Below are 23,168 nucleotides of genomic sequence, written 5' to 3' on the forward strand. Positions count from 1 at the left end.
ATTCTCCATGAATGTATTTCTAAACCTGGCTCAAAGGAGGCAGGTGAACATGCTTGTAGCACATAGAAAGACATGGCTATGACAGGTGAGCGCCCAGTTTGTTATTAAAGAGTTTCTTGAGGAAAACTTCAGCATTATTTTGCGAGCTGTTTTGTTAAAATTTGAACGTTTTATTTACCCCTCTTTTAAAACACACTTTCATTTTCCTCAAACTCTTAGCCTGAAATTTGTACGGCCTTGAAGACAACCTGCATTGAGTTTCTTGATTGGTGCTGGGCTGAATTCTGAGGACAAGGCCGGAGAATAATAATAGTGTGGTCCACACTGCGTCTTGTTGGCACGCCAGCCGGTTTGGGACAGTAATGAATTTTGGCACCAATGGTTTTCAAAACTTTCACTGTTACTAAAGACAGATTTTATGGGAATGTGGTAAAACCGAAGAACCTGGTGTGAGAGAGCAGTCTAATTGTTTATGTTGCAGAACCTCCGTTTTATCATTGATGTTCTTGGTTGGTTTGCTGCTTCCTAATAATAGATTATTCATTCTTGAAACATGGTACTCCGTCAATCAAACATGAAGATGATCTTTCTAATGCCAGCATGAGACATGAAAACTGTGGAGTTATTTTCCAGAGCTCTCGACCTCAATTTATTAGGAAATACATCAAATCCCCGGGAATGGTGCGACTTGCGGTGCCTATGGCTCATTTAGCCAGGATAATAGGGTAATTGTTTTAGAAAATGTAAAAATATGTGCGTGACAGAATGAGACAGAGAACAAATTTAGATCCTGTGAGCCTAATTAGCGTACTGTGCTGTTAAGTTACTGAAGAGATGGAAATGCAATTCTATTCATGTAACATGTCACAGCCCCCTGACAAGAGGTTTCTCATGTAATAGAGATATCCTGGTGAGACGACACTTAGGAACAGTGATTTAAAAGTACACAGGAAGGGTGCAAAAGGCCCAACAGTGCCATCCGACCAGCAAATTGGCAGTGTTCCAAATGTGCTTGAATGCTTTGCATAAGGAGAAAGGAATTGAAAAAACCCCACAATGCTCAATTGAAGGAAAATCTCCTGGGATTTTGTACCCAGCGCCTGAAAGTAAGTCCCATTAGTCACATTTTACTAACTCCCTCTTCCCACATGTTCTGAAGTCCTAAAGAGTGTAGCATTATTCATGACCAAAGCGATTATCAGCCATCGGACCAATTCCTGACAGGATTCCTCGGTATCGTGTCAATCGCCCTCTTAAAATGCAGAATACCTTCCACGTGCAGTAGGTAGACCATCCCTAATATCTCATGGGTGGGATTCTCCCTTTCAGAAACTAAGGGCGGGATTCACCGTTTCCCGATGCCGATTCCGTAATCGGCGATTGGGCGAGGAATCCTTTTAACGCCGAAATTGGGGGTGGCGCCTGTTTGACGCAGGTTTTGTATTCTCCGCCCCCTCCGAAATGGCGGCATCGTGTCGTGCCCCGCACGCTGTTGGGTTGGCGTTAGCCCGTCATCTTAAGGCCCTCCCCCGATGCTCCGCCCCTGAAGGGCCGAGTTCCCGACCGCACGGTTGTCGTGTGGTCTAAGCGGTCGTGAACCTGGCGTGGCTGCGGACTGAGTCTAGCCCCGCCACAGTCAGGCTGGAATAGTGCTGCTGGCCGGAGGGGCTTCCACGAAGCCTGGTGGGGGGTGGCCAGGGGGCACTATCTCGCAGTTCGGGTCCTAGCCCCTCACCGGTTGCAGGATCGGTGAGGGGTTGGCGCCGATTCTTTTGACATAAAACGCCACAAATCCTCGACATTTAATCTCAAAAATGGTGAATCCAGCCCTAAATGTTGACGCCAAGACTGAATCAGTGTACCTCTACAGCAACTAAATTGCCGCTGGTCCCAGAGCAATTCGTGAGCAGTTAATGGGCTAGCACCGGCGTCACGTGGAACACGTCGATTCGCCAGGGTCGGGATTGACACTCGAGAGGCTGACAAGCTGAAGCCGCATATTAGCTCCAGCCAAACGGAGAGAGGCACCCTTGTTTGCGGATGAGGATCTGCAGACCTTGCTAGACGCCGTAGAGAGGCAGGCTACCCTGTCCCCGGGGTGGGAAGGAGGCTGCCACCTGCCAGTGTACACTGGACCTGGATGCAGATGGCAGAGGCCATGAGTGCCATGCACCCCACCGCCAGGACCGGACAGCAGTGCTGGAAGTTGCTGCACAACCTCCTCAGGGTGGCCAAGGTGAGTTGCCCCTGGCACCAACCCCTGTCCCATACACTCGTAAACACCCCACCTGGAGGGCAACCGAACCCCACCCGCTGGTAGTGTGCATGCTCCCCACCCTGCACCATATACCAGCACTCATACCACCCACCATGGCCGGGTGCACTGGCCACGATGGTCACCAGCTGCCTACCCACTATGCTACCGCATCCGACGATCTAACACTGTGCTTTCTGCCCCCCACCGCCCCAGGAGAAGGCAGCACATAACTGCAGAGAGGGAGAAAACTGGAGGGAGACCGCCAGAGCTGCATCCTCTCACTGCAGTGGGCAGAGAGGGCAGTCGCCAAGGTGGACGTCGGCAACGCGCAACCAAGTGAGACCGCATTGCGTTGCAGTTTCCATGGCATGCGTGGCACCACCGCCATTCCGCAACCCTCCTCACCATGCCCTGACCATCCCCGCACCACACCCTGACCACCCCCACCCCTCCCAATCTCCACCCCTTCACCACCCCACTTTACCCCCTTCCCACCCCTCACCTCCCCCAGTCCCCCTCACCACTCTCACCCCAGCCCACCCATAAACCACCAGCCCACCCAGGAGCCAATCGTGCATCATGCCTTGTGTCTTGCAGGATCACCTGGCGACCAGGTGGGCCCTTCTGGTGTCTCCAATCTCCGACCCCAACCACAAGTGGATACCAGCAAAGAGGAGAAAGAAGACACTGAAGAGAGCCCCCAAAAGCCAGCCCAAGCAATCCCCCCACCACCCTCCAGGGATGATCTCCGGTCACAGTTGTTTCCAACACCTTCTACTATCCCAGAGACACTCGCTGAGATTGGGCACTTTAGCGAAGAGGCTCATGGGGCACTATCCGCCACCACACACGTGCAGCGGTACATCAGGTGGAGGCAGGAACCACTGAGGGCATGGACGGTTGGAGAGCGGTCCAACCCCAGGGACTACCTGCCATCCAGACAGGTCTTGGGCTTTTGGAAAGGATGGTCCCATCTGATGCAGTCACAGAGCCAGGGACTACATGAGGAGTGGTCAGCAACCATCCAGCGCCTGCAGGTGCAGTTGGAGGATCATGGGTTGGGGTGGTGCATGATCTGGGGGAGGTGGGGTGGTGTGATGTGGAGGAGATGGGGTTGTGTGGGGGCCGTGAGGGGTGGTGTGAGACGGTGTGGGGGAGATGGGTTGTGTGGGGGGCAGTGGAGTGGTGTGGGGGTGGTTTGGGGTTGGTGTGGGGGAGGCGGGTGATGTGGGAGCGGTGTGGGGTTCGTGCCATGCATGCCACAGGGACACCTCAATGCAGCGGGGACTCACTTGGTTGCCCGATGCCGGCCTCCACCTCAGCAACTGCCCTCTCTCCATGGCCACTGTCATGGGAGTGTCCCCTTAAGAAAGGTTTTTGTCTTATCACATGGCTTCAGTGATGCCATTTTGTGGGTGGAGCTGAGCTGTGACTGTGAGGTTTGTTTTACTTTTGCTTTCAATTTTGACTGCTGTGGACTACAGACAGAGAAAATAAGTGTTTTGGCCTGTCTCTCTCTATTTTCATTTTAAAGAGTTGTCCCAGAAATAAACCCCTATTGATTATAGTTACCTGTTTTGGTAACTTAAAAGATACAGTTTGCTTTCCGGAAGGGTGAGACGGGGTCAGAATCTCAGGGAAAGCCAGTCTTATTCAAGTGAGAATGCAGAGTGCTGGACCACGCCCTTGATAGGGGTTTTTTGGTTTATGGGATTTTGTTTTTGAATTGGAACAGTCAAGGGGGAATTCATTAAGTGTTATACGTAGATTACTGTAGCTGTGGGTGTTTTTATGTTTATAATTTATAAAAGGTTTTGCTGTTCGTTTATATATATATATATATTAACGAAGTTCTTAGAATAAAGCTTTGATTAAAGTGTCAAGGAAGACTGATGAATCACACATGAAGGGAAAGCTCTTGTGCTCATCCTAGCCAAATTCAATATAAATTCAGGTGGACTTCACAATATACTTTAGAGTTTCTAAACCCTGACGCATAACAAAATTGGGAGCTTGTGGGATAAAAGTCTATCTTTTGTGATTGAGGTTGGCTTAGTGAACTTACAGACAGTGAGGATGAGCATATTTTTGTTTGCTTTTCATGTGTTGTATTCAAGTTTAAATAGGGAGTGTGTTGTGGACAATGGCTCCTTCAGAGGCTCAGAGGTTTTTGGGGGTGGAGAAGATCACGTGCAGTACCAAACCCCAATGTCTGATATCACGTGGAGTGAATCGCATTGGCTGAAGACTGATGCTGGCAACGTCGGGAGAAAGCTGAGATGGATGAAACTTCTTCCATTGGGCAGGCGGTACAAAAGTTTTAGAACAGGCACAGACAGATTCAAAACAGCTTCTTCCCTGCTGTTACCAGACTCCTAACGACCCTTTTATGGACTGACCTGATTAATACTACACTCACGTATGCTTCACCCGATGCCGGTGTCTATGTATTTACATTGTGTAACTTGTGTTGCCCTATTATGCATTTTCTTTTCATGTACCAAATGATCTTTTTTGAGTTGCCCGCAGAAAAATACTTTTCACTGTACCTCGGTACCCGTGACAATAAACAAATCCAATCCAATCATCCACTGAGCTGAATATGATAACGAATGCTTCATTCTTACCTGTCTCACCCACAACAGGTACCCCCACAGCTGGTCTGCATCACACCTGGTCCTCTTCAAACCTGGTCCCTCACCACACATGCACACCACACCTGGTCACTCACCGTACCTGCCGCCACCACACCTGGTCCCTCACCATACCTGGCCCCTCATCACACCTGGGCTCACACCCAACCTGGTCTCTCGCCACACCTGTCTCCTAATCATACTTGCTCCCTGCAACACATGGCTCTCACCACATTTGGTGCCCATCACATTCCTCAGCACACCTGGTCCCACACCACATCTGTCCTTGCCACACCTGATCCCCACCACACCTGGATCCTCACCACACCTGCCCTATGCCACTCCTTGTCCCTCACTACACTTCATCTTCACCACACTTGGTCCCCACCGCACCTGGTCCATCACCACATGCCCCCACCACATTTGGTTCCTCACCACACCTGGCCCCCCAACACACCTGCCCCGTCACACCTGGTCCCCACCAAATCTGGTCTGCAGCAAACCTGGTCCCTCACTGAACCTGGCCCCATCACACATGGTCCCCACGAATCCTGGTCCCTACCGAACCTGGTCCCGCACCACAACTGCTTCCGCATCACACCTGTTCAATCATCACACCTGTTCCCTCATCACACCTAGTCCCTCAGCACACCTGGGCTCGCTCCAGACGTGGTCTTTTACCACACTTGTCTCCTCACCATACTTGCCCCCTGCCACACTCGGCTCCTCACCACACCTGGCCCCTCACCACACCTGTCCCCACCACACCAACCCAATGTCACTCCTTGACCTTCACCATACTTCATCTCGGCCACACCTGGTCCTTCACCACATCTTGGCTCTCACCAAACTGGACTTTCGCCTCATTTGGCCCATCAACACAGCTGCCCCTGCCACATCTAGTTCCCAACACTCCTGGTCCCTTCCCACACCTGGATCCTCAAAACACCTGGTTCCTCAATACACCTGGTTCCTCAATACACCTGCTCCTTCCCCACACCCCACCTGGTCCTCATAACACATGATCCCCACACATTTGCCCCTGCCAAACTGGTGACCCACCATACCAGGTCACTCATCACAATTGCCCTGCCACATCTGGTCCTCATCATATTTGGTCCTTCACCACATCTGGTCCATCCTCACACCTGCCCCCACTACATGTGGTCCTGCACCATAAGTGGTCCTTAATTCACCTATCCCTCAACACCTGGCCCACACCACACCTGGCACTTACTACACTTGCCCCCATCACGACTGGTCCTGCATCACACAGAAACCCTCATCACACCTAATCCCTCACCACACTTGGGTCAGGATTCTCCGATCCCACGGCCAAGTTCTGACAACGGTGTCAAAAGCAGCGCGAGCCACTCCAGCGTCAATGGACCTCCAGGCCCAGGTAGGCACCTATTCCCAGGGGGCTAGTATGGCGCCGGAGTGGTGTCCGCTGCTCCAGCCGGTGAGCCACGGCTGGCGCGAGTTCACGCAAGCGCGTGTGATCCCGTCTCCATGCCGGTCCCCAGGCAATATGGCGGAGCTCTACAGGGACCTGGTGCGGAGGAACATGGGCCCCCATGGAAATAGCACACCCGCCGATCGGTAGGCCCCGATCGTGGGCCAGGCCACCGTGGAGGCCCCCCTTGGAGTCAGATCCCCCCCCCCGCTCCAGGATGGCCCCCGCAGCCAGAACTCCGAGGTCCCGCTGGGTAGGACCATACGTAACCTACGCCGGCAGGACTCGGCTGAACTCAGTGGGCATTTGGCACGTTAAGGCACAGAGAATCGCCGGGGGCGGGGCGATTTCAACGGCCCCCGACCGGCACGGCGGAGATCCCGCAGACACTGAAGAATCAGTGCCAGAGAATCGGCAGGCCGGCGTGGCGCGATTCTCCAAACCGGCGAGAGATCGGAGAATCCCGGCCTTTATTCCTCAAAACACCTGGGGCTGGATTCTCTGTTCTGGAGTCTAAGTCCCCACACCGGCGTGAAAACGGTGGTGTTTTACCTCAGGAAAACTGGTGCAAAACGGCCACCGATTCCCTGCTCCAGGGGGGTCTAGCACCCAGGCAGCGCAGAGCTCCCAGCTCAAGCTGCTGATGCGGCTCAGAGAATTGCCAGATCCGTGGCCACGCATGTGCATGGCGGTGTCCTGCAGCGGCCGTGCTTCATGGTGGATGCAGCCCGCGGATCCGGCCCGCAAAAATAGTCCCCCGCTTCGGCCGGCTTGTGTGCCCTGGACCGCCCCACCACAGTGCCCCTAGCCTCGAATAATCCCCTCCTGCCCGCGGATCGGCCCTCCCCCGAGTCCGCAGCTGCCATGCTGAGTTCCTGACGGGTGAGACGACACGCGACCCACGCCGTCAGGAACTCGGCCGGCCGGGGACGGAGCATCACGGGGCGGTCCTCAGCCAACGTAAGATGGACGTGGATACGGTGTGCGGCGTAATCTTAGAGTATGCTGCTTTTCAGGGGGCAGAGCATCGCGATAGTCGCCCCCAATTTCATCGTCATCGGGGATTCTCCACCACGTCGCCGAACGTCTCTCACAACACCTTTTCCTGCCGCACCTGGTCCCCACCAGAACCGGTCCCTCACCACACCTGCCCCCACCTCACCTGATCCCACACCACACCTGCCCACTGCCTCTCCTTGTCCCTTACCACATTTCATCTCCACAACACCTGGTTCCACACCACACCTGCTCCCACCACACCTGGTCCCTTAATACACCTGCCCCACACCAGGTGTGATGAGGGACCACACCTGGCCCTTGATCACACGAGCCCCAGCACAGCTTGTCCTGCATCACGGGCAGCACGGTAGCATGGTGGTTAGCCCAATTGCTTCACAGCTCCAGGGTCCCAGGTTCGATTCCCGGCTTGGGTCACTGTCTGTGCGGAGTCTGCACGTTCTCCCCGTGTCTGCGTGGGTTTCCTCCGGGTGCTCTGGTTTCCTCCCACAGTCCAAAGATGTGCAGGTTAGGTGGATTGGCCATGATAAATTGCCCTTAGTGTCCAAAATTGCCCATAGTGTTGGGTGGGGTTACTGGGTTATGGGGGTGAGGTGGAGGTGTTGACCTTGGGTAGGGTGCTCTTTCCAAGAGCCGGTGCAGACTCGATGGGCCGAATGGCCTCAATCTGCACTGTAAATTCTATAAATTCTATGAGTACACAGGGCCACCACCATACCTGATCTGTCACCACAACTGGCCCTTCACCATATCTGCCTCCACAATACCTGATCCCTTATCACACCTGCCGCCACCACACCTTGTCCTGCACAACACATTGTTCCTCATCATACCTATTCCTCACCACGCCTGCCCCCACCACACCTGGTCCCTTACCACATCTGGTCCCCATCACACCTGCTCCCAAAACACATGGTCCCTTATCACACCTGCCCCCTGCCACACACAGCCCCTCATCACATCTAAAACCTTCACACCTGGTATCTCATCACAACTGGTCCCTCACAACACCTGCCCCTGCCACACCTAGTCCTTCATCATACCTGCCGCCACACTTGGTCCCTCACCACATCTGCCTATTGCCACACCTGGTCCCTCATCACACCTGGTTCCTCATGACACCTGGACTCTCACCAAACCCGGTCTCTTACTCCACCTGGCCCTTCAGCTCACCTGCCCCCACCACACCTGGTCCCTCCCCACACCTGCTCAATGCCACTCCTAGTCCCTCACCATACTTCATCTCCACCACACGTGTCACACCTGGCCCCTCAGCTCACCTGCCACACTTTGTACCCACCTCACCTGGCCCCCACACATCTGTCACTGCCAAACTTGGTCCCTCACCATACCTGCCCAATGTCACACCTGGTCTCTCACAAAACCTGGTCTCTCCCCACACCTGGTCCCTCACCACACTGCTTCAATATCACGCCAGGTCTCTCACCAAACGTGGTCCTTCATCACACCTGATCCCTCACCACACCTGCCCAATGACACACCTGGTCCCTCACCACACCTTCCCAATGTCACTCCTGGTCCCTCACCACACATGGAATCTCACCATACATGGTTCCTCACAACACATGATCCCTCATAACACTTGGACACTCACCAAACCTGACCTTTGCCACACCTGTCACCTCATCTCATCTGCCCCTGCCACACCTGGTCCCCACCACATCTTGTCCCTCAACACACCTGGTCATTCACCACACAGGGCACCTCAACCCACCATATCTGGCCCCTCACCACACCTGGTCCCCCACAATACCTGGCCCCTCACCACACCTGCCCCCACCACAGCATCACTGAATGACCCCAATCCATTTGGCTTTCCAGTCACACCTGATTCCACTTCTGAAGAACAAACCCCCATTCACAAATCAGAACAAAACTTTATCCAGACCGAGGTGTCAGGCAGCCCAGCTAATACCGTATCAGCACAAAGCCAGTGGGCTACTAGTTATTTGTTTTCCACCAGTATAATTGCGAACGCGCTATCCAAAAATCACATGTATGAAAAATTTACCCCATGGTGTTTCACTGTATTAACCGGAGGATTTAATCAGAGGCAGTTAATGCAGACCAAGCTCAAGAGGCCAAATAGCCTTATCCCGATCATATTTCTTGGGTGGGATTCTCCGTCCCGCCAGCCCTGTTTTCCGGCACGGGACGCTCCTGCCGCTAGTGGGATTCTCTTTCCCGCAACCGGTCAATGGGGTTTCCCATTGTGGCCACCCCCACGCCATTGGGAAACCTGTGGGCTTGGGTGCGCTGCCGGTGAAGCGGAGGATCCTGCGAATGGAGAATCCCCAGATTATGTTTCTTAATCAATAGAATAAAGTAAAAAGTAAATAATTTGCTGATGTTTCCCTTGAAACAGCCGGAATATAATAACACAAAAATAGTTCACTTGGAGAAAGTTATATAGTCCTTCCATTTTACACAAACAATTTTACTTGACATGTATGGCAATTGCACAGACTGGTTTTTAATGCCAGGGTCATAGGGCGGGATTTTCCATCCTGCCACACCAGTTTTCCCGTGGCGGGATTCATCGTCCCGCCAATCAGCCAATGGGGTTTCCCATTGTAGGCAGCCTCACGCCGCGGGGAAATCCCGGGGGTGGGTGCGTGCCGGCGCAAAAGAGAATCACGACAGCGGAGATTCCAGCCCCTAGAGTTTTATAACACAGCCCATCATGTCTGCGCCCACCACCAAGCTCCGATCTACACTTATCCCATTTTCCAGCACTCGGTCCATAGCTTTGTATGCTGTGGCATTTCAAGTGCTCATCTAAATACTTTTCAAAAGTTGTGGGGGTTCTCGCCTCAACCATCTGTTTCAGGCAGTGACTTCCAAATTTCCACCATCCTCTGGGTGAAAAAGATTTTTCCTCAAATCCCCTCTAAATCTCCTGTCCCTTGCCTTAAATCCATGCCCCCTGGTTAATGACCCCTCCACTCAGGGGAAAAGTTTCTCCCTATCTAAATATCCATGAAACAGCATTAGTTAAAAAATATTCCAACCAGAAGAAATGTTATCATTTGGATGTTTTCAGTCACAGTCTTCTGGGTAACTCTTGTCATCTGAAATCTTGAAAAAAGTCTGCTATCTCTTACCTCTTTTCCATGCATACTTTGTGCTCCAAGTACTCGGTTCCAAACAGAGAAAGCAAAAGCGTCACTATTTCCAAAAGCTACAACGGCTCCTGGGAGTTATGTCAGATGTAGTGGAGTGTGGCAACCTCAGTAACAAAGATGGTAACTATAGTACCAGCAGAGGTCAACTATGGCAGGTGCACAGCTCCTAAATACTCTTATCGAAATGAGTAAATCAGTGCGGCCGGTTATAACACAGAAAGCTGCATTGTGAGCAATACCGAGCAGGGAAATCTGGCTGGAGGCACAGTACTGTTCCCATTGCTATATCGATTTAAACCACTTCACCTTTCTGTGAGACATTACCAGATTGGGTTCCGCAATATACACTTTAGAACATGGGGCTTATTTGGAATTATATTTTTTTCCTTCAAAAATAAAACCTGTCTGTGGTGGTGAACATGCTGAAATAACAACCTGTGTGTTTGAAAAATAAAAAAATGAGAATTATAAACCTTGAGGGGCAATGTCCTTTATTTAGGAATGATTCAACAACATGTTGATACTGTGGCATAGTAAATATGATTAGTAATCAGGAACTTCAAACATTCTGTTCCAGGTTTCAGGACAATGACAGTTTGTGTTGTGACAGCTTGCGTGGAACGAGAACTCTGCAGTATATCTTGGAGAATGTGGAAACCTTAAGAGACACTGGAGCTGGGTCCTCACAAATGGAATTAGTGTCACCGGCCTTTTCACGTTTAGTGAAAGCTCAAATGGCTGCCTTACAGGCTCTGGGTTTGGGCTCCACCTAGGCAAGACAGACCTTGGGTCGGAAGGCGAACTGAATAGATGGGGCTTTCAAGGAATCACTCATCTGCCACTGTGTGTTGTCCTGCACATCAGTGGAAATAATGAACCCCTGCTGCATAGGGATGGCAGTAGTACCATGGGAATGGTCTGTGTTTCTTTGCCAGGGTGACAGCTCCTCTTCTACCTTGTTATCCCCTCAACCAATACCTGTCATGAAGCCAGAAAATTAATTGGGCCGGACTGCCCCAGCAGCAGCCGAGGTGCCGCTGCCTGCATCAGGATATTCGCAGGCTTGAACACCCAGATACTGCTGCCAGGAGTATCTTCAGGGTTCCAACATGAGCAACAGCAGCCTTCTATGAGCTTTCATAGATTATCATAGAATTTACAGTGCAGAAGGAGGCCATTCGGCCCATTGAGTCTGCACCGGCTCTTGGAAAGAGCACCCTACCCAAGGTCAACACCTCCACCCTATCCCCGTAACCCCACCCAACACTAAGGGCAATTTTGGACACTAAGGGCAATTTATCATGGCCAATCCACCTAACCTGCATATCTTTGGACTGTGGGAGGAAACCGGAGCACCCGGAGGAAACCCACACACACAGGGGGAGGATGTGCAGACTCCGCAGAGACAGTGACCCTAGCTGGAATCGAACCTGGGACCCTGGAGCTGTGAAGCAATTGTGCTACCCACAAGGCTACCGTGCTGCCCCCTTTTGCTGAGGTCATGATTGTGGCATCTTATGGCAGCAGAATTAGGAAACCTGCTTCTCAGAAAAAGTTACTGTGGGTCGGCAGTTGTGTAAGAAATGAATGAAAGTTTTTTTTTTAACTTGTTCAGCATTTATTGCCCATCCCTAATTTCTCTTCAGAAGATGGCATTGTGCCACATTCTTGAACTGCTGCAGTTCATTTGTTGTAGGTACGGCCTCTAGTGCTGGGAATTCCAAGATTTTGATACAGCATCAATTGTGCTGGGAAATAAATTCATCATGCTATCATAGTTGGCACTTTGGGCTAAAATGTGACTTAATAGCAGCTTTTGAGTTTGTATTATCAATATGTCATTGATTTAGAAGTTGGCTCAAGCTTTCAATGGCTGAGAAATTTGGTCTTTGCTGGGAAATGGAAGGCTATCGGTAAATAATCTAGAAAGTCCACCCACCAAGTGGAGGTTCCGTGTTAATTCCAAATTGTGCTACACTTATCTACTTAATGTCAGCTACCTAAGGACTTCACCTGAGCATTCGTAAACAGCTCACCTATTGGAGTGTTCCAGAAAGCGGTCGGAAATGTGGAGCCAATATAAGTGCAGGTTGAGTGGGGGTGGGCGATGGGGGTGCTGCAGGGAGGGGGGATGGGAGAGATTAATAGTGGGTATGAGGGTACGGGGTGAGTATCGGTGAGCAGTGGTCAACAATATTGATATAGCACCTGGAGGAACATTAGTGCTTCTTCTGGGTCCACAAGGAAAGTAAAAAATATACTTACCTCCTTTCCTGTAGCTTCTAGGTTCCCCTTTAAGGACCACCAGTTAGGCCTCTGTAGACACAGTAAAACTGAGGAGAGCAGCTTGACGCATGATCCACCCAGCTTTGGAACTAGGTCCTGTATATGGCATAAAGGCCCCTGATTACCAAGGAGACTAGCACCAATTGTAACTGGATATCCAGGCACTCAGAGGTTAGCAGCTGGCTCTCTTCTGGGATGACTGGATGTGGGGGACGATCACTGCTGGAAATTTAGTTCCATTTCACGCCCATGTAACTGGGTGTGATGGGAAACAATTGCTCCCGCAATGTTCTTCGGTGCAGAATTAGGGAGCGATGAAGGCTTTCTAGCAAGAGCCATTAATGTAGACAGGCAGTATATAGGTGTTCAGGATAGGGGGATGAGCAAATCATCGGAGTCGCTATGCGATTGGCTCAGCTTTGACATCTCTTGTTGCAAGTTATTGAGGTGGTTCTCCCCATTGTTTTTGCTGCTTCCTCACTTTCAATCTTACCTTTCTCATCTGATGTGAACTGCAGTTGCCCCTTCCAAATACAGGCCACTCTGTGTGGTGAAACTATGCAAGGTACAACACATTCCTACGTGGAGAGCTGCAAGAGGGAGGCAGATTGCAGGATCTCACCAGACCTGCCCCAATACCTGAATCTCAGATTAAGCAGTCCCTTGGTGTGCACAGCATGCTGCTATGATTTTAATGACCTGCGTGCCCCATTCCCACTGGCTAAGTGCAGTTAAAGTCACTCCTAATGATTAGAGGATGCTCCTGTTACTTGGAAAACCAATGATTAAATAATGAGGCATATGTGAGGGAGATATTTTATACTTTTCATTCAAAAATTCGTACATTTATAGTGAAAGTGCTCCTATTGCACATATATCTTCTCCTATAAAGCTTTAATGAAAATACCGTGAATTGTTAAAAGTTTGTAACAATAATTCATTGTAATGAATTCAATATTAACTCTGTCGAGGAGTGGTTAACATTTTGACAAAGGGCGGAATTGTCTGATATTTTCTCAGGCTCTGACTGTAGCTCTCCAGCAGCAAAGCTGAGTTTTAGTCCAGACTTTGAGCCATTCTGAAAAAAAAAATCAGTGGCCGTGGTTTACGCTGTCACGGTGGCGGGGCGGGGCCTGATAGAGCCGCCGAGGCTGGCTCCAGACAGAAAGAACCACCACCCCCCTCCTCCCCCGATATTCAGTGAGGTCTGAATATTCAGTGAGGGGAGATTGACCTCCAGTTCTTTTTCCCCCTTTGCCTGTTTCCGTGAGCAACAAAACCGAGTAATGATAAGCTTTCACATCAAAGGAATTAGAAATATGTTGATACTTCTCATTAGAAAAGTCATTCAAGAGCGAAACGGTAGTGCAGTGGTAAGCACTGCTGCCTACGCTGCGGAGGACCTGGGTTCGATTCCAGCCCTGGGTCACTGTCCGTGTGGAGTTTGCATATTCTCCCCGTGTCTGTGTGGGTTTCACCCCCACAACCCAAAGGTGTGCAGGATAGGTGGATTGGCCATGCTAAATGTCCCTTAATTGGAAAAAAAAGAATTGGGTTCTCTAAATTTATTTAAAAAAAGAAAAGTCATCTTTGCATTTGCAGTTATTTGTGGCAAAATACTGCAGGTATTGGAAATCTGAAATAAAAATCGAACATTCTGGAAATAATCAATTGTTCAGACAGCATTTTGGAGAGGAATAGATGTTTCAGCTCATTGAGCCCTCAATTCCATCTCTAATTTATTCCACAAATGCAGCTTGTCCTGCTGAATATTTCCAGTGTTCATTTATTTACCGTCACAGTCAAATAGGATTCACTTCTGCTTCAGTTTGCAGAACATCATTGAATTGTTGAAGAAGTGTTTTATTTAAAGATACCAGAACTTGGCATGTTAGGTAAGGTGAAATTTGGTGGAAGGACAGCATACCCTTGATATTCAACTGTGACGATCCCAGTTGAAGATATAACTGTATGGGAAGATTCCAGAATGGAAACCCGGCTCAAAAGACCGTGGGCGGAATTCTCTGTAGCCCGATGCTGAAATCGGGATCGGCAATCGGGCGGAGAATGGCCTCCGTGTCGGAATTGGGGCAGGCACCGGTTTGATGCCAGTTTGCGATGCTCCGCCCTCTCCAAATCGGTGTCATCGGGATGCGCGCCGCACGCAGTCGCAACGCCATTGCCATGTCAGCAGCCGGCCTACCCACAATGCTGCGCCCCCGATGGGCCGAGTTCCAAACAGTGCGGGCCATGTGTGGTCCCAGCGGTCAGGAACTTGGCGTGCCAATTGCGGACAGTGTCCAGCGCTGCCAGTCTCGGCCGGGATCCGTGCCGCTGGCCGAGGAGCTTCTGCTAGGGCTGGGGGAAGTGGTGGAGGGTGGCCGGGATGTGGACTGTGGGGTCAGGGTGGGCGGGTACGCGGTCCAGCACGGCCAGCACCATGTTTTCCGCCGTGACCAGTGGGGGTGTAGGTGTGCGTGGCTGCTGCTTGTCAGCCCTACGCATGCGCGGCCCAGTACTTGGCCATTCTCTGCGTGATCCGCGGGTGTTTCACGCGACACCGGTGCTAGCCCTTCGCCGGTAGCGGAATCCGGGAGGGGTTCCCGACGCGTCATAAAACACCACCGCTGGCGTTGGCACTTAGCCACAGGAATGGAGAATCCAGCCCCGTAACTTATATTTTATTTTTATAAATTGTGGAGGAGCAGAGTCACAGGACTGTCAATTAGTTTTAACAATGAAAAAGAACATTTATTAAACATGAAAAGTTGGATTATAATACAATACTCCTTTACTTCCCCCTTAGCTTATCAAATACACACACATTTAAAGTTTAACACGGATTACAAAGTACATCTTAACCTACAATGGTCTCATTAGGACATTCTGAATTCTCCCTCTGTGTACCCGAACAGGTGCTTAATGTGGCGTTGAGGGGGTTTTCACAGTAACTTCATTGCAGTGTTAATATAAGCCTACTTGTGACACAAAATAAAGATTATTATTAACACAAAAAGTCTCTTTTAAGCACACAAGATGACTGTGGTAGAATACGCACACTCCGCTTTGAACCCAAGTTAGTGTCTATGGATTTCTTCTCAGAATCCCACCAGATGATGATCACATGAGAGTTTCCAAACTCCGCTCACAAGAACATGTTTTAAAATCTTCTCTCATAATAATGTTTTCCCTTTGTGGCTTGCATTCCGAATGCCAGTTCAGGTTTTGGAAATTACTCTTACAGTCACTTTTCGCTCCACTTTTAACAGCACTCCAGTCCAGGATTGTTTATCGCCCCCTTTTAGGTTTTCTTTGTCTTAACTGTTTTCCGATAAACTCCAAGATTCGGTCATCGATTTCCATAGCTATTTCAATTCACATTACACAGGCTGTAGTAACAGGTCACGAACCTAAAAATCAGTTCAGATATCTTCCTGGCCTCTCACGATCCAATGCGTTTTTAACTTTCTGTGAGTTTGCTGAACAGTTTTCTGTTCTAGTAGCTATAACCTCAGACGCCTTGGCACCTTCTCTTCACTTCTCTAGTTTCCATAGCTAGCTGCTCTTCAGATCTCTGCACTTGTTTTAAACCTGTAGCAGAGCTGCGAGAACCTTGTTCTCTCTCACTACCTATCTCCAACTGCAATCAAATTAGCTAAACTAAAACTTAAAATCTTCTCTACCTTGCAAGGCCCCAGTTACTAAATTGATTTATTCTTCACGCCGTAGCCCACTCTAAGCACAATTGAAACACAGTTGGAACTTAATTAACCCTCACACATACAACCATCTTTGTCCAGCATGAATCTAACTATAGGTTTTACCCTTCCAAAACTTTAAATTCAACCCACTTAAAACTATTCCTTATTTCTGATGTTTACCAATACAAGTATAAATCCCTTCAAACTACCTTTGTTTTCCTAACACAATGGAATCACCATTGCTGAATTATCAATATTCTGGTGGTTACCACTGACCAGAAACTCAACTCTACTAGCCATATAAATACCATGGCTACAAGAGCAGGTCAGAGGTTGGGAACTCTGCAGTGAGTAATTCACCTCCTGACTACCAAAAGACTGTCCACCATCTACAAGGCACAAGTCAGAGGTGTGATGGAATACTCTCCACTTGCCTGGATGAGTGCAGCTCCAACATCACTCAAGAAACTTGACACCATCTAGGACAAAGCAACCTGCTAGATAGACAACCCTTCCACAAAATTTCACTCCCTCCACCACTGATGAACAGTGGCAGCAGTGTGTACCATCTACAAGATGTACTGTAGGAACTCACCAAGGCTCCTTAAACAATCCAAACCCACAACCGCTGACATCTAGAAGGAGTTGGGCAGCAAATGATAAGGCCATAAGACATAGGGGCAGAAATGAGGTTATTCAGCCCATCAGGTCTGCTCTGCCATTCAATCATGGCTGATATGTTTCTCATCCCCATTTTCTTGCCTTCTCCCCATAACTCCTGATCCCCTTATTAAGCATGAACCTATCTATCTCTGTTTTAAAGACTCTGTGATTTGGCCTCCACAGTCTTCTGCGGCAAAGAGTTCCACAGATTTGCCACCCTCTGGCTAAATTAATTCCTCCTTATCTGTTTTAAAGGATCGTCCCTTCAGTCTGAGGCTGTGCCCTTGGGTTCTAGTTTTCCTACTAGTGGAAACATTCTCTCCATGTCTATCCAGGCCACTCTATCCAGGCCTCGCAGTATCCTTCTAAATTATTTCATCCTTCTAAACTCAAATGAGTACAGACCCAGAGTCCTCAACCACTTCTCATATGGCAAGCTCTTCATTCCAGGGATCATTTTTGTAAATCTCCTCTGGACCCTTTCCAAGGCCAGCACACCCTTCCTTGGATATGGGGCCCCAAACTGCTCACAATACTCCAAATGGGGTCTGACTAGAGCCGTATTAAGCCTCAGAAGTACATCCCTGCTCTTGTATTCTAGCCTCTCGACATGAATGCTAACATTGGATTTGCCTTTCTAACTACTGACTGAACCTGCATGTTAACATTAAGATACCTGGTAATATCATCACCTGAAAGTTCCCCTCCAAATCGGTCACCATCTTGACTTGGAAATATATCGCCAACCTTCATTGTCAATGGGTCAAAATCCTGGAATTCCCTCCCTAACAGCACTGTGGGTGTACCTACACCACATGGACTGCAGCAGTTCAAGGCAGCAGCTCACCATCACCTTCTCGGGGGAAATTAAGGATGGGAAATAAATGTTGGCCTACTCACCGATGCCCACACTCCATGAATTAATTTTTATAAAGCTAGTTAGTGTGACGACATCTCGTGATACAGGGCATGATTTAATGGCCATGTTCCGCCTGCCATGGATCCTGGCGCACCGGTTAAATAGCGGGAGAGGTCAAAATCGGGATCTGCGCTGGGTGTGAATCGGTTTGCAATCTAACCAATTGACACCAATTAAGACCAATCTATCTCTTTTTTAAAATAAATTTAGAGTACCCAATTATTTGTTTTCCAATTAAGGGGCAATTTAATGTGCCCAACCCGCCTAACCAGCACATCTTTGGGTTGTGGGGGTGAAACCCACACAGACACGGGGAGAATGTGCAAACTCCACACGCACAGTGACCCAGGGCTGGGATTCAAACCCGGGTCCTCAGCGTTGTAGTCCCAGTGCTAACCACTGTGCTACGTGCCGGCCCCAATCTCTATTTCATTAGTGAGATGTAAGTCCAATCTAACAGCCGCTCAGTGACTAACTGGCTTCCCAGGTATAACGGCACCTCGGAGGGTCTCCCAGGTCATTGGAGACCGCTGGGTGGCCAGGGACAGGACAGGGTGGCACTCTGGCTCTCCCTCTGGTATCTGCCACCGTGGCACTGCCCTGTCAAAGGTGCCCAGGTGGCACTGCCAGGGTGGCATTGCCAAGGGCTGGGGCTGTTCAGGTGTAAAGTAGGCATCATGGACGGAATTGGCTGTTATAGAGAGTACTTGATTTTCATTTCCATGAATGTCTCATGTACAATTATAGCTCTGGCGTCTGTTGAGGATAGGAGTACATCATCACCTCCATTCCCCAATCCCAAACATGAAGGAAATAACCGCTTGAAGGAGTCTCGGCAACATTGGCCTGCTCTTGCTGTGTTCATAGGAACACAGGAATCCTTAATCAGTAGCAGGCCAGTCATCTCCTGGGCTATTCCCCTGCTCAGTTAGATCAAAGCTAATCTCCATTACCTGTCTTTGCTGCTCCCATTCCCCATCTCCTGTGCCCATGGTCAAAAAACCATCTGTCATGTAGAAATTAATGGAAGTCCAATCTAACAGCCGCCCAATTAACAATTGCTATAAGCACGGCCATGCCAACAGACCTATTTAATTAATTTATTCTCCTACAAATGCCATGTGAACAGAACAAAGAACAAAGAAAAGTACAGCACAGGAACAGGCCCTTCGGCCCTCCAAGCCCGTGCCGACCATGCTGCCCGACTAAACTACAATCTTCTACACTTCCTGGGTCCGTATCCCTCTATTCCCATCCTATTCATGTAAGTAACAGGTTACATTAAACTGTATCAAAGACTCTGGGGGGGGATATGAAATTTTAAACAAACTTTCAAATATTGCTGTTTTTCGCTCCTACATTTTCCCCTCTTTTGTAAGGGACAACGAAAGGAATCCATGCCGAGTTGTAGAGAAAATCAAACTTATTTTATTTATCGCGTTAACTGTAATGTACAGCTTCAATAGTTCCCGACTGGATTTTCTCTAGTCGATGCTTCACTGGCAGACTCTATTTATACAAAGGCACATGAGCTGTGATAAGGGTCCCTCCCCTTATCGGGTGAGCTCATATTCTGAAAGCTCCAATGGGTAGTGAATCATTCTTATCACGTGAGACCTGTGTGGGTTATAACATCTCTCCTTCCACAAAGAATCTTCCGAAGACCATGGCGAAGGAGGGCATGTGACTCTCTTGACATTTGGCTGGGCATCGGGTGGCATTTATCTCAATGGTGAATGTCGCCTCCGGCATGAATGTCATGGTGGCTGCAGATCCAGAGGCTGTGGGTCTGAGGGCTCGCCATCGGAGATCGCCTCTGTTTCCACCTCTAAGTCCGAGTCTAAGACTTCAGTCATCTCGGCGTCCTGACACCCTTGGGGTCGGCGGAGGCCCGCAGATACTGTTCTGGAAGAGTTTCTGAAGACGAGGTTCTCCTGTGGCTTGACCAGGCAACAGATGTGGTTTTAGAAAATGTTTCCAAGGGTGAGGAATCTTCCAGAAGAAGCGGTCTCCTGGACCGATCATGGCCGAGGTTCTTTTTCATAGTACGACCTTAGGCTTGCACCTGGTAGAACACAGGCCCTGTTTGGCGAGGATAATGCCGGAGACTCACTGGGCACCAGCACGAAGTTTCGAACAAACATCGATTCACCTGGTACAAAATGGCTGGGATGTCGAGATGGGCAACGGCCTTGCTGTTCCTGGTTGCGTCGTACTTTCACACCTATGGAAAAATCAAACTAAGGCGGGTACAAAGTCGCTGGCCCATCAACAATTCCATGGGGTCTACTCCAGTCACCGCATGTGGAGTAATCCTGTAGCTGAACACAAAACGAGCCTGCCTGGTGTCCATCGATCCTGATGATTGCTTCTTAAGGCTGCATTTAAAGATTTGCACCGCTCGCTCTGCTGAACCATTCAAAGCCAGATGGGATGGGGCGGTACAAATATGCCACACCCTGTTGGACTTCAGAAATCCAGAGAACTCCCCACTCATGAAAGGCTGTTATCAGTGAAAGTACTTCAGGCAGGCCGTGTGTGCGAAACGACAAACATAACTTCTCAATGGTTGCCCGAGATGTGGTGATCGCTATCTTGTGTACCTCAAGCCACTTTAAATATGCGTCAATCACTAATAGGAAGATGGACCCCTGAAAAGGACCAGCAAAGTCAGCATGTATAACCACACCCAGGATGGGCCCAGCCATTCCCAATGATGCAGGGGTGCGGCCAGCGGGAGCTTCTGATATTCTTGACAAACAGAGCATTAATGGGCCATCATTCCGATGTCTGTGTCAAGGCCCGGTCACCATACGTAACTGCGTGCCAGATATTTTCATCTTGGACATGCCCAGATGACCATTGTTTACGAATTAACTTCTACCCCATGGCAGGATACCGTCCTCCATATGAAATTCAGACGTGGGGGCTGTTGATGCTGTCCTCCATATAGGACCACGTGCTGAGCATTGGAAAGGACCGGGTCCATCTGGGTCCATTCACGGATCTGCAACACTGACAGGCAAAGAGTCCATGAAATTCAGGGTCGCGACCACATCGGCCAACATGGGGGCCGGTAAAGGGCCTATCGGTGAAGGCAACGTGCCCAGAGCATCCGCATTCGCAATTTGAGTCCCCGGTCTATGTGAATACTTGTAAGCGGCAAGTAATAGGGGCCAGCACTGGACCCATGCGGAAGCAATGGGCGGAATCACTTTATCCTTTCTGAAAAGTCCTAGTAAAGGTTTATGATTCGACACGAGTGTCAAATGGCGGCCATAGACATACTGATGAAAGTATTTCATGGCGAACACCCCGCCACGTCTTACTTCTCTGTCTGAGTGTTCTTTTTTCCGCTGCAGCCACCGTACGGGAGTTGAAAGCTATTGGCCGTTCCCTTCCATCCTCCATTCTGTGGGGCAATACAGGCCCAATCCCATAGGGGGAAGCATCGCATGCGATGAGCAAGGGCTTGGCAGGATAGTAATGGGTGAGTAACCCGGAAGACAACAACTGTCCTTTTACCCACCAAAAAGCTGTTTCCAGTGGCCAGCCACAAGTCCACTCGTGATCCTTTTTTGGAAGGAGATGCAAGGGAGTCAACGTGGTAGCCATGTTTACACGTAATAATTTACAAGACCGAGGAAAGATCGAAGCTGCGAGGCATTCGTCGGGGTGGGGGCCTGCTGGATGGCTCACACCTTCTCCGTGACAGGGTGGAGGCCTTTGCAATCCATCTGATAGCAGAGGTAGACTACCTCCTTTACATTTAACATCCACTTGGCTCTCCGCAGGCGGACACCAGCTTCAGCAAACCGTTTCAACACAGCCTCAGATTATCCAAGTGCTCTTGCTCAGAGGCACCTGTGACCAGCTCATCACGAAGATAAATAGCCACACAAGGGAGCCCCCTCAGGATGCTCTCCATTACCCACTTGAAAATAACACAGGCATGGGACACTCCAAAAGACAGCTGTGTATTCTCATATAGGCCCCGGTGTGAGTTGATGGTGACAAACTTGTGGGAGGCAGCATTCAACTCACGCTGCAAATATGTATGGCTCAAGTCGAACTTTGTGAACGTTTGCCCTCCCCGTAGGCTTCACGTAGAGATCCACAATGCGGGGCATGGGGTAGCGGTCCAACCGCGAAACCGCGTTCACTGTTAACTTGTAGTCACCGCATAAACAACCCGTTTTGTCCGACTTCATGATTGGTACCACCGGTACTGCCCAATCAGCGAAAAGAATAGGCCTAAGGTTACCCAGTGACTCCAACCGACTGAGTTCTGTGTCCACCTTCTTGAGCAAGGCATCGGACACCAGGTATGCCCGGAAATATATACCCGGAAGCGGCGCTTCCGGATCGACCTGTATACAGGCCATGGCCCCTTTTATCCTCCCTAATCCGGGTTGGAACACCTTGGAGTATTTCCCCAGCACCTCGGCCACTGCAGCTGCAGGTGACGCAACCAGTCACAGCCCAACAAGCTGAGCCCGTGCCCCTTTACCAGGATGAGCAGGAGGCCGTTGACTGGTGCCCATTAGCCACCAAGGTCATAGTAGTAATCGTAATATCCAACAGTTCCTCTGTGTAGGTAGCCAATCTGGCCTGGGTACTCGCCAAATCCAGGGTCTGAACTCCCATTCTGATGTCTGCTGACCGACTACGGAAACCACTGTGTTGGTGACCATCTCCATGTCAAGCAGATGTCCATTCACACGCAGTGCAACCTTAATGGGAGCCACTCGAGGGGACGGCTACACAAGGCAACTGCATGCAGTCGCCCTCCTCCTCTGGCTCATCAAAGTAAAAAGTATGGGCCCTGGGCTGATGGTGGCTTCTATCGGGGCATCCAGACCTCTGGTTCATTCATGGCCTGTGCTCAGGCCGGGATCGGTGCTCACAAACCCCACCACGACCTGCTTCCCCTCTATGGACTCCGGGGAAGACTCCCGCCGGGAAGGCTAATTGTTCCGCCACTGTGTTGGGCCTTTGCGATGTTCAGTCCACAGTAAGGTGGTGAGAAGGGGATGTCCCCCGAGTTGGGAGGGAGTGCACCCTAAGGCATTCACCTCCATTCCTTGCAT

General features: G+C 49.9%; 1 protein-coding gene across 2 annotated transcripts in view; it reads right to left on the minus strand.

Annotated features, from left to right (window-relative positions):
• The window catches only part of casr (calcium-sensing receptor), a 212,351-nt gene that overhangs the window by 114,818 nt on the left and 74,365 nt on the right, over positions 1–23,168 (minus strand). The window lies entirely within an intron of this gene.

This window comes from Scyliorhinus torazame, chromosome 8 (assembly GCF_047496885.1).
Source record: "Scyliorhinus torazame isolate Kashiwa2021f chromosome 8, sScyTor2.1, whole genome shotgun sequence".
Lineage (NCBI taxonomy): Eukaryota > Metazoa > Chordata > Chondrichthyes > Carcharhiniformes > Scyliorhinidae > Scyliorhinus > Scyliorhinus torazame.